The sequence below is a fragment of the Muscardinus avellanarius genome (assembly GCF_963383645.1).
Source record: "Muscardinus avellanarius genome assembly, chromosome: 13".
In the NCBI taxonomy this organism is placed as follows: domain Eukaryota; kingdom Metazoa; phylum Chordata; class Mammalia; order Rodentia; family Gliridae; genus Muscardinus; species Muscardinus avellanarius.
The window spans coordinates 20,362,060-20,374,761 of record NC_137799.1 but is presented as its reverse complement, the minus strand read 5'-3'; positions in this window follow the sequence as shown (position 1 = coordinate 20,374,761).

Below are 12,702 nucleotides of genomic sequence, written 5' to 3'. Positions count from 1 at the left end.
TATTTTTTTTTTAATGTGAGTCTTGTACTTTCTCCTTGGATAACTCCATTTTAGAACCCTACATGGGCTTAAGCATTCATCTTTCAAATAAACACATTATCTGGAACTGAAAGATTTCTAGTTTTTTAACCCAATAGGTTTTGTTCTTCTGGATACCTTTCTTCCTGATCACTTCCTTAGATGCCATGCAGTTCTGATACAGTGAAGGTTATTTATTTATTTTTTGTCAATTAACTGGGGCATGAATAATTGATTAAGCATTATTTTGTACATTTCTCTGAGAATATTTTTGGATGAATTAATGTTTAGATTGAATAAAGCATATTTTCCTCTTTAATGTGAATGGATCACATTCAATTAATTTAAGGCTTAAATAGAAGGGCTGTCATTTCTCCAAATCAGAAAATTCTTCCCACTTGATGACTTTAAAATTGAAGCATTTATTTTTGTCCTACCTTCAGACCTGAATTGAGTTTCTAATCTGCTGTCCTGCAGACAGAAACTGAACCCTCACTCATTGGTCTGCGTCTCCAGCTTGCCAACTCATTTTGCATACTTGCAGATCTTGGCACTCACCAACTTCTAAAATCATATGTTGATTCCTTATTGTAAGTCTCTTTTTAATAGTACACACACACACACACACACACACACACACACACACACACACCTTACCTGGCCTAAAAACCTGCAATTGCCAGGTATGGTGGCTCATAACTATAATTCCAGTATTTGGGAGGTTGAGACAAGAGGATTGAAGGTTTGAGGCTATCTTCAGCAACTTAGCTATACCCTGTTTGAAAATAAAAAGGGCTTGGTGTAGCTTAGAGGTTGAATGTCCCTAAGTTCCAACTCTAGGAACAAAAAGCTGCATAATACATAATATATATATATATATATATATATATATATATATATATATATATATATGTGTGTGTGTGTGTGTGTGTGTGTGTTTCTAAAATACATGTGTGTATATGTATTTTACACATACTATATAAAATATATGTATAATATATACTCTAAAACTTAATAAATTCAATTTGAGGTGATAGAAATGATAGAAAATGAAGTTATTATAAATAGCACTACCAATATACAATGAATCATTTCTATATTCAACAATTCTTTGAATTCCCAAGTAGATTGTATTAATACTATTTTTAGGTGAAAAACAAAACAAAACCTAAAAAGATGTTGTTGGTCATGGTGCAGAAACATATTTCAAACTGAAATTGTCCTCAATATGATTTGTCTTTTTATTACACCACAACAGAGTCCCACCTAATAATTCAACTAAGAGGTCTTAGAAACCTAACTTTGAAGAAAGGAATAATTAAAAGAGTCAGGCTGAATATCCTGACAGTTGAGAAAGATGCCTGTTGTGTATGGTCATTTTCCAGGTAAAATTTAGCCTTGGTGTAGAACCTAGTCCCAGGTGCAACTGTTATATTCCTGATCATCCTGTTCAGTGGAGATCAAGGTGGTAGAGAAGCAGTTGAAAATAGAGGAGGATGAAATACCTGCCTCATTTTGGGCTCTGATATCAGAATTACTTTTAGAGATACAGAAATGTTCTCATTTATGAAAAATACCCTGATAAGCTCTTTGAGAGGACTCTGTGGAGGAAAACACACAAGTACAAAGAATCATATGCAATAGCAAATGAGTTTTTGCTAGATTTCAATAAATCAGTGTAAATTTTTATTTAAAAAAAAATAATAGTAGGGTGGAGACTTCCAGGAATATGACGACCGAGAAAAGCAGCGTTTACAAGCCCTGCTAAAACTCGATCTCTATTGCCACAAAATCAGCACTTTTAACAGCCAGAAAACACCATCAGCAGAGAAATAAAAAATGTAAACACAAGGGACAGAGAAAAAAAAATGACTAGAAGAACAACCGGAGACCAGAAATCAAGCCCGCAATGGAGCAGCAGGGCCACGCCGGCACCATCTTCTCTCATAGGACCAGGATCCAGAGAGGAAGGTAAACAAAGAGCTGAAGTAAGAAGCTGCGGATCATTCAGGTGTAATTCAGGAGTTTTTTCAGTGTAAAGAACGTCAAAAACTCCCAGTGGTCAAGATAATCATGCCTTCCAGGGACTCAGAACAGAGCTCAAAACCAGAAAAGAAATACACCAGCCTCACAGCCGAGGGCGTGGCAGTGGTGCCATATTGCCACCAGCTCCAGCCTCACAGCAAGGGCATGACACTGGTGTCATATTGCCAGCAGCTCCAAACTCATGGCTGAGGGCATGGCAACGGTGCCGTATTTCCAGCAGCAACAGTGAGTTCACCATGCCCTCGACAGCTCCTGATCAACACGCACAATAACCGTGAGTGAAATTTCGGGCCCTAAAGGAGAAAGCCCTGTACTACATGCCCAGGGACTTTGATAATCTCCCTGGGTCTGAGATTTTGCAGTCCAACCCAGTGAAGGAGTAGCGGTGCCAGAGATTACCACAGGCTCGAGATACAAAGCAGCCTAAGTGAAGTCATAGTGATCCAGGGAAGGCACAAACTTCTGAAATCATGAGAAAGAGGAACAATAGAGCAATGAATGCTCACAACTCCACAACATCAGAACCTGATAACACAGAAATTCAGAGATTTCCAGAGGATCAAATCAGGAATATAACTGTAGAAATAATACAGGACCTTTGAAAAGAATTTAGAAAGAGTCTAAAAGAAATAAAGGATGCCATCATTGAGGTAAAGGCCTCAATTCAAAATATAAACTATCAATTAGACCACATGGAGAATAGAATCTCGCTCCTAGAAGAGGATCACTCCAAAAATGAACGCATAATTTATAACTTAGAAAAAAATTCAGACAGCAGGAATCTGACATTGAAGAAATATGAGCACATTTTAAGAGAGCTAACCTAAGAATAATCAGAATAGAGAAGGGAAAAGAAGGTGAAACCAAAGGGATCAATAATCTCTTCAAATAAATAATAGAAGAAAATTTTCCAAACATAGAGCAAGAGATCGATACACAGGTCCAGGAAACCTATAGAACTCCCTTTAGACAGGATTAGAGAAGAGGTTCCCCACACCACATAATTGTCAAAATGATGAATGTGGAAGCCAAGCAGAGAATCTTAAAGGCAACAAAAACAAAGGGCCAAGTGACATTCAGAGGCAAACCAATTAGAATCACTCCAGACTTCCCAGACCAAGTCATGAAAGCCAGAGGGCTTGGAGTAACATATTCAAAACTCTGAAAGAAAACAACTTTCAGCCAAAAAATTTCCTACCCAGCACAACTATCTATCAAATTAGATGGGGAAATAAGATGCTTCCATGACAAACAGAAACTGAAGGAATTTATGTCTTCAAAACCAGTGCTAGAGAAAATACTCAAAGAGATTAACTACAAAGAAGAAATAGGTAATACACACCAGAACCAGAGAAACAAGATTTTCCATCCAGCAGACAACTAAGCAAAGAAGAATATATTCATGTGTTTATTGGTTAAAATATTTGGAGATTCATTATTTATTTTAGTCTTTTACCTATTTCTAAATTGTATTGTTTGCTTTTATTGTTGCGAATTTTTAGGATTTCTATTTGGAATATTAATATACTTTCAGATATAGCATTTAGAAATATTTTATCCCATCCTACCAGTAACTTTTAACTCTGTTTACATTGTCTTTGGATGTACAATATTTTTAGGAAGTTTGCTTATTCTTTTGTTGCTTGTGCCTTTGAAATCATATCCAAGAAATCACTCCCAATTTTAATGTTGTGAAGTTTTATGACACAGGTTTTCTTCTAAAAGTTTATAGTCTTAAGATTTACATCTAGGTCTTTTATCTATTTTGAGTTAATATTAGTATATTGTGTTAGGTAAGGGTCCAACTTTATTCTTTTTCATGTAATTATCATTATTTTTCAACAATATTTAGTGAAAGGATAATTATTTCCCTCACCAAATGTTCTTGGAAACCCTGTCAAAAATAACTTGACCATGTATGGAAGAATTTACTTCTAGCCTTTTTATTTTACTCCACTGGTTTATATATCTGCCTTTATAGCAGTACCACACTGTTTCAATTAATGCAGCTTTATAAGATTTGAAATCAGAAAATGTATATCTTCTAGCTCTGTTCTTTTTTGAGATTGTTTTGGGTATTTAGAGTTCATATTTCCTGATAGGATAGATTTTTTGGGGAAAAATGTATGATAGTTTTACCTTAAAAAAAAAGAAAAAATATCCTCTGGTAAGAAAGAAAACAAAAAGAAATATTGAAATGTTATCTCTAAGTGATCAAAAGTTTGATATCAAACAAATGAATCTGTTATGTGAGATTATCATTGTTAATTTTGGATAAATTGCTATAATATTAGATGTCAACCACTAAGCCAAGCATGGGAAGGAGGGAAGGGGAGGAAATGGTGTGGGGTAGGGGGTAATTGGGCAATGTGTGCACATATATCCACACAAGTTTTTTTTATCCCATTATGATGTATGAATACAGTGCACCAATTAAAAAAAATTAAATAAAAAAATAATAGTAGGGCATTGGCTTGTGAGGTTGGGGTTAGAAACAAGAAGTAGGAAGTTCAAAGTAGACTGAGACCATGAGATGCAAGAGGCAGGTAAAGCATTTTTTTAAACATTTTTGTGCTTTAATTGGTGCATTATAGTCATATCATAATGTAAATCTTGTTGACAATGGCATACAGGCACACACTCTTAGTGCCCATTTCCCTTCCCCCTGATATGGAGTACCCAGAACGACATTGATATATAGTCACATATACACACATAGTCTATGGTAGTATTTCTATTAATAAACCTAAATCTTTCTCCACCTAGCTTACCCTATATCTCCTCCCTGGCTTTCCTGAAGTTTCTCATCATCATCTGGAGTCTCTCTTTAACTGGCTATCTCAACTTTCCACCTGACTTTGTTATTGTAGACTGGGAGGAGATTCTTAGTGGAGCCAGGGAAAAAGGGTAGGGAAGGAAGAAGGCTGAGGTTCATCAGTGGAAATGCTACCTTTGACTATGTGTATACATATGAATATAACATTATTAACCTGGACAATGGTTAGGAGGAAATGAGAAGGTGGGAGGGGCACCATGTATTTTGTGAATATATGCCATTGTCAACATGATCTACATTATGATGTGACACTATAATTCACCAATAAAAAGGGAAAGACAAAAGAGGAGAGGTAAGAGTGAGGTTCATTGAAGGAACTACTTTCATTGGCTATGTGTACATATGTAAAAGTACCAATGTCAATCTCAGTTCTCTTTATGGGAAAAGGGAGAGATGAGGAGGCAGTGGGGGAGGGGACACCAAGTGTGTACACATGTATGTCACTGTCAAAACGATTTACTTTATGATATGAGACCACAATTTACCAACAAAAGCATATTTTTAAAAAGCACCTATTTCTGAAAAAATATCTGTTGATGAAGCAACAGCTGATATATTTCCTCCATCCGTGACTCACTCTTAGCCAAGTAAAGCATTTTTATGTTGGATCAACTGAAAGGATCTTCAGTAACCTGCAAACTCATATGTCATTTGAAGTTATTTACTTCACTGCTTTTAAATACATTTCATATTTCCCCAGATAGGTAAGCACTAATATTCAGAGAGACTTGCATGTGCTGTATACTTTGAGGGAGGTTGCAAAAGAAAATGGGTTAACAAGGCATGGATAGAAAAACACACACATAGATGCTGAGGCCAAGGGACAAAGATTTTGATTTTGAGAGTAATAAACTTTTTAGAAACTTATAGAAGTCATTAAATCAGCTTTGGAGGTAGGTGCAAATATGAAGTCAGAGTGAATAGGACTAAAATCTCAAGATTCAGAAAATCCCTTCCTATTATCTGGGACACAGTTTACACTAGAATTCTCCTAAATGAATCCATCTAATCTATTCTCAGTCATAAAATCTACATCAAAAGTAGAAAATGATACTGCTAAATATCTTTCTGTCATGGAATGACATGGTATTGATGCTTTTCTAGTGTGCCTAACACAGTGTGATTAGATGCTTGGAAGCTTCTAGCAGTGAGGTAATTTTAGATGACTGCAGAGTTCATTATTTTATTGCCCAAATCTTTCCCACATCCACCCTGACCACTGTTAAAGTATGTCTGGTGGAATGCATTCCACTGTGATTGAAAAATGCATCTGGGGTCTGTAGTATATTCCCCTTCCTCATGTTTCCATTACTCAGGGAACATTTTCAAAAGATGAGATCTGCTCGATTTTAGAATAGTTTCCAGAGGGATGTAGCAAAGGGCTGCCTCATTTAATTTACTTAAAATTAGACCAGAGTGAGAAATCCCAGTGTCCCTCTAGACACATTCAGTATGGTGGGAGTATGGATGAGGCATGCCCATTTATTGCTGGAATACAAGAAGAGCCCTCTCTGTCACCATCTCATGTGACTCTCCAATTCTGACAATTACCATAGTGAACACTGATCGTTTCAAGGAAAGGACGACAAAATATTCTTTAATATTCTTTCTGAGTTTTCCCTTCTCTCTCCCACTTCTTACCTAGCATTAACATTCTGGCTTCATTTATATTAACTTTATCAGAAATTAGAGAGAATTTAATGGGACAAATATTATTGCAAACTCATGCCTTTATTCCTCAAGCTCTACAATGTCAACTTTAGATTGTATCCATTTAATATTTAAAATGCCTTTCTATTATTGCATATGGGTATTTTAGTTTACTTAGACTACCATAAAAATACCATTGACTAGGTAAATTAACTGAAATTTATTTTATTTCAGTTTTGAAAGCTTTGAGTCTGAGATCAGAGGGTCAGGATGATCAGGCTCTGGTAAGAGCTTTCTTTCTGACTTGGAGACATCCACCTTCTCACTGTTGTGGAAAGAAAGAGAAACCACATTCCTCTAAAAGGCTATCATTTTATCAGATTAGAGTCTCACCCTTATAAGCTCATATAAACTTAGTCACCATCAGAAGACACTGTCTCCAGATAAGGTCACACTGGATATTGGGGTTTTTAGGTCTGAGTGGGCAAAGATACAGTTCAGTACATGGCATTGTGATTTTCAATAGTCTTTATGTCATTTCTCAATCTTTACCTATAGGTATCAAAATTGAAGCCAAGGCCAGGTGTGGTGTGTACACTTGTAATACCCGCACTTGGGAGGCTGAGACAGGAGGATTGCACAGATTCAAAGCCAGCCTCAGCTACTTAGTGAGGTTTCAGCACCTTAGTGAGACCCTGTTTCCAAATAAAATATAAAATGGGTCTGAAAGTGTATCCAGGAGATAGAAAGCCTCTGGGTTCTACCCCCAGTAGCACCAAAACCAAAAGCAAACAAAAAAATTGAATCTAAATCTGACTTAGAATTCTGAAAAATTTTAATATCTATAGAATAAAAGAGAACTACATATGTGGGCACTAAATGCTATAAATTTTTCTCTTAATACTGCTTTCAAATTGTCCCAGAGCTTTTGATATGTTGTATTTCTATTTTTTTGTTTGTTTCTAGAAATTTCTTGATTTTACCCCTTATCTCTTCTATGACCCATTCTTTCTTCAGCAGTGTGGTGGTCAGTCTCCAGATGTTTATGTGGTTTCTCTGGGTCTTATAATTTCTAGTTTGCTTACATATTTAGATATAGTCTGAAAAGACACAGAAAAAGTATGTCATATATATATATGACATAAAATATATATATGTATATATATATATATATATATATATATATTTTTTTTTTTTTACTAGGGATGGAATCCTTCTATCTCCACACTCCCAGACCTATTTTATATTTTTATTTGGAAACAGGGTCTTTTAATCCAGTGAGGCTGGCTTCAAAACTGCACAATCCTCCTGTCTCTGACTCCCAAGCAAGGAGATTACAAGCATGTGCCACCATGCCCTGTATATATATATATATATATATATATATATATATATATATATATATATATATATATATTTGCTAGTGCTCACTTTGTGGCCCTGAATGTGATCTATTTTGGAGAAGGTTCCATGAGCAGTTGTGAAAAATATGAACTCTTCTGTAGTTGGGTGGTATATTCTATATGTGCCTAATAGGTCCATTTGATTGATGGTGTTCTTTAGGTCTAAGTCATCTTTACTGATTTTTGTTTAGTTGATTGGTCTAATGGTGTGAGATGGATGTTGAAGTCTTCCAGTATTATTTTATTAGGATCTATGTTTGACTTAATATTACAAAGAGTTTGTTTTATGAAAGAGCTGCACCTATTTTGGAGACATAAATGTTGACAATGCTATTTCCTTTTGCTGAATTGTTCCTTTTAGTAATAAAAAATGAACTGCTTTGTCAGTTCTAATAAGCTTGGGCTTGACGTCTAACTTGTCTGATATCACAGTTGCTACTCCTACTTATCTTCCATTAGCATGGATTACCTTGCTCCAGCCCTTTACCTTTAGTTTGTTACTATCTTTACTTGCATGTTCTTTTTCTTTCTTTCTTTTTTCAGTACTGGGGATGGAAACCAGGGGCATTCTACCTTTGAGTTACACACCTAGCTCTATTTTTTTAATTCTTTAATTTGAAACAGGGTCTCACTGAGTTGCAAAGGGCCTTACTAAGTAGCTGAGGCTGTCTATGAACTGCAATACTCCTGTCTCCGCCTCTCGAATGCTGGGGTTACAAGCCTGTACCTACCATGCTTGGCTGCAAGGTGTATTTCTTACAGGCAGCATAGAGATGGATTCTGGTTTTTAATCCAATTTGCCACCTTATATCTTTTTATTAGGAAGTTGAGGCAATTTATGTTCAGAGTGATTATGAAGAGATGATTTTTAATCCCTAACAATTTGAGTTTTAACTTCTGTTTGAAGTAGTGTTTCATCTTCTTAGTTGTTTGTTTGATGGAGATTCTTGTTTATTTGATTCTGGCATGTATTACTTATTTTTTCATTATAGTTAAGTATTTCAGTATTTTCTCCAGTGCTGGTTTAGAAGACATAAATTCTTTAAGATTCTGTTTGTCATGAATGATTTTATTTCCCAATCTAATTTGAGAGATCGTTTTCAGGATAGAAACTTTTTGGCTGCAAGTTGTTTTCTTTCAGAATTTGGAATATATTACTCCAGGTGCTTCTGGCTTTCATGACTTAGTTTGGGATGTGTGGAGTGATTCTAATTGGTTTTCCTCTGTATGTCACTTGATCTTTAGTTTTTGTTATCTTTAAGATTCTCTCCTTGGCTTCTGTGTTGGTCAGTTTGACTATTATATGTCATGGTGAACCTTTTATCTGAATTTTAAAGGTGGTTCTATATGTTTCCTGTACCTGTGTATTAACCTCTTTCTCTGTGTTTGAAAAATTTTCTGATATTACTTCTTTGAAAAGATTGTTGATCCCTTTTCTTTCACTTTTTATTCCCTCTTCTATGTCAATTATTGCACAATGAAATTTTACTCAACCATAAAGAAAAACACTATTCCATCATTTATAGAGAAATTTATGGGACTGGAGAACATTATCTCTAAGTGAGATTACTTAGTCACAAAAAATAAGAAATTGCATGCTTTCTCTAATTTGCAGAAGGAAGCTAGGGAAAAATTGGGTCATAGAAAGAACTCTAGATAAAGAAGAAGATAATATAGATGAGCAAATAAGTTGACATTAACTGAGGAGATGGGAAGGGGTAAGAGAAAACTTCTATAATGTTCATGATGCACATTAAAAATCATATCAAAGTTAATCATTAAGCCAAACATGAGAAGGAGGGAGGGGGAGAGAATGGGGTGGGAACTGGGAAAAGGCTAATTGGGTGCTGTGTGCATGTATGCCTCTACCATCTTGTACCCCATTAAGATGTATGACTCCAATGCACCAATACGTATTTTTAAAAATAAAATAAAATAATAAAATAAAATGCTCACCAGTCATTTAAGGAAAAACAATAAAAGAGAAACTACATTTATTACTTTAAAAAGGATAAATCTAACCATTGCTCATGTTCCCATTTCTAGGTTGACAAGAATTTAGTATCTGTAGAGAGCAGATTCAGTTCTACTCTGGTAATAGTGCTGATTTCATTCATAATGTTAGCCTTTTTTTTTAAACTGAAAACAAGACCCTCTGTTTAGACTCTCTCAAACTCTAATATTTCAGGCATGAATTGAGAAGGGTCTAATTAAGGGATGTGTGGATGTATACCTCTACCATCTTGTACTCCATTAAGATGTATGATGACAATGAACCAATAAAAAATAATTAAATATATAAATATTTTGACGGAGCAAAATACAGTGTAGTAATTCCAAATGAGGATCCTTATGCCAAATTATAATCAGAAGAATATTTATCTAGGAAAAATAAGTCTAAATTGAGATCTAAAGATAAAGCATGAATTAAACATGTGTGAAGAGGGGAAATCCCATGAGAGAAGATGGGTAGAATATCCAAAGTCTACAAAATAGTATCTGTACCAAAGGTTATCTGTCTCACTCAGTTACTCCAAGATTCCAAAGTGCTATACTTACTGAAAATCATATTCTGAAAATGTTAACACTTGTCTTTATTATAGTATGCTCATCTTAGACTTATATTTATTCACGTATCTTTACTGATGGTAAATTCCTTGAGTACATAGCATTTACCCTACATAGTTTTGCATTCCCCATGGAAAGGTAGGCATGAAAGAGAGGCATTAAGATCAAATGCAATGCATTCTATATATGCCATTATCTCTTGCAGATGGCACAAATATGCAAGTCACTGAACCCCAGTGTTCCTATATGTGAAATGGAGATAAAAAAGCTTTCTCCAGCTACCAACTGGATGATAGAATTATCTAACAAAATAAAGAATGCAAGAGTTTTTTAAGATACAGAGTATAATTCATGTGCAAATTTACTTTTATAATTTTGAAGAAGGTTGACTTCTTTCCCAACTATTCTGGAAAGTGGATTATTGAGGAATATATAGAGGACTTGTTATTGATGCTATCCATAGCAGTTTAGGCTGAAACTTGAGAAACTACCTTTTTACTCTATTGACTTTAATTTTTGACCCTATGTTTAAGTGAATTCAATAACGGCCTTTCATATTTTACTCCTTCAGGTTATCCTGTGTTTGGAAACATTAAGAATGGGACATTGTTTTATAATAGCTATAGCATATAAACTGCAATTTATCAGAGAAAGTTGCATAAACTAGTGCACATCTACGTTCACATTTACTCAAAAATAAATACAGTGCAATAAGTAGTCAAGAACTAATAAAAACTGCCTATCTTTGGGAATTGACTTTTTAAAACTATGATAGTATATACTGATTCCAGGAAAGAACAAAGACAAAACAAGGTGAAAAAGGAATGACTTATGGTGCTCAATAATAAAGAAATGTCCATGCAGTGATAGAAGATGTAAAGAATGTAAAGAATACAGGACTCTACCAGCAGAAGCTCCTAGTGGTCAAGTTTATGACAAATAAGCAACAAAATAAATACCAATAGCAATATATTATAATCCGTTAAATAAAGAACATATCCTTTGTTCTATACTGATATAAATAAAGAAAGAAAGAAAGAATATAATTACCAACTCAAAGGAGGAGAATTTTTTTTTAGTAGAATCCCAATTAATGAACAGAGAAAGAGGGACTTTGTCATCTGGCAAATAGCATGGTGATTTGTAAGCAGGATTCATCAGTAGAAACTAAAATCAGTGCAGGAAGGTCTGATGATAAACACGATATCTATATACATACAAATTCTTTGTATATTCTACAAATTACACATAAGAAGAAAATGGTAACCTTCCATTGCTGAACAGGCAGAAATGACCTTAAACCAATGGTGATATTTATAATGGCCAGTATGGAACCATACAGACGTTCTTTACCACCTACTGGGATGCCATGAGAGGAGCATAGCATCATCCTTATGACAAATATTCTTGCAAAATACACTATATAAATTTTAATATGAGGAACATCAGGTGGTACACCTTCTACCAAATAATTGGCCTATCTTATTCTGAAGTGTCAGAGTCACAAATAAAAAAAAAATAAAAGACTGAAAATAAAAGTCTAAGAATTTGCCCCACAGATTGGAGGATGCTGAGGAAAAATAGCCAGGGCTTACAATTAACTTGGAAGCTGGCACTGGACCATGGGCCTGAATGAGGACATAAGCAGAACAATTGACAAATTTCAGATAAAGTCTGTGGGTTCATTAATAGAACTACATCCCCGTTAATTACAGATCCTCAAAACATGCACCAAAGTTATAAAAGTTAACATCTGAAAAAGTCTGGTGAAATGTAAACAGAAGCATTTTGTATGGCTTTAAAACTGATTTGTAAACCTTTTCTTTTGAAATTAAAACTTTTTTTAAAAAAAGTACTTCGTTCTGGCTAGCAAATCTCAGAATTTAGGGAAATAAGAAAATGGTCATGAGATTCATTGCCAAAATCCTGAGAGAGTATTTTGCCATTCCCTATAATTCAATGGGATTTTATGTCTGACTTTCTCTATATCCCAGAACCAACAATTTATATTCAGAATTTTGAGACAGTAAAACAGCAAAACACCAAAACCCACTGTGTCAGATACTATGCTGGCCGCTTTATTTACGTCTCTGCCTTACTGTTGTGCATCATGTCATCTTCCTGTCCTCTACTGTGTACCATAATTTTTCTCTGTTTTATGGAGAGAGCTCCAAAGCAGTT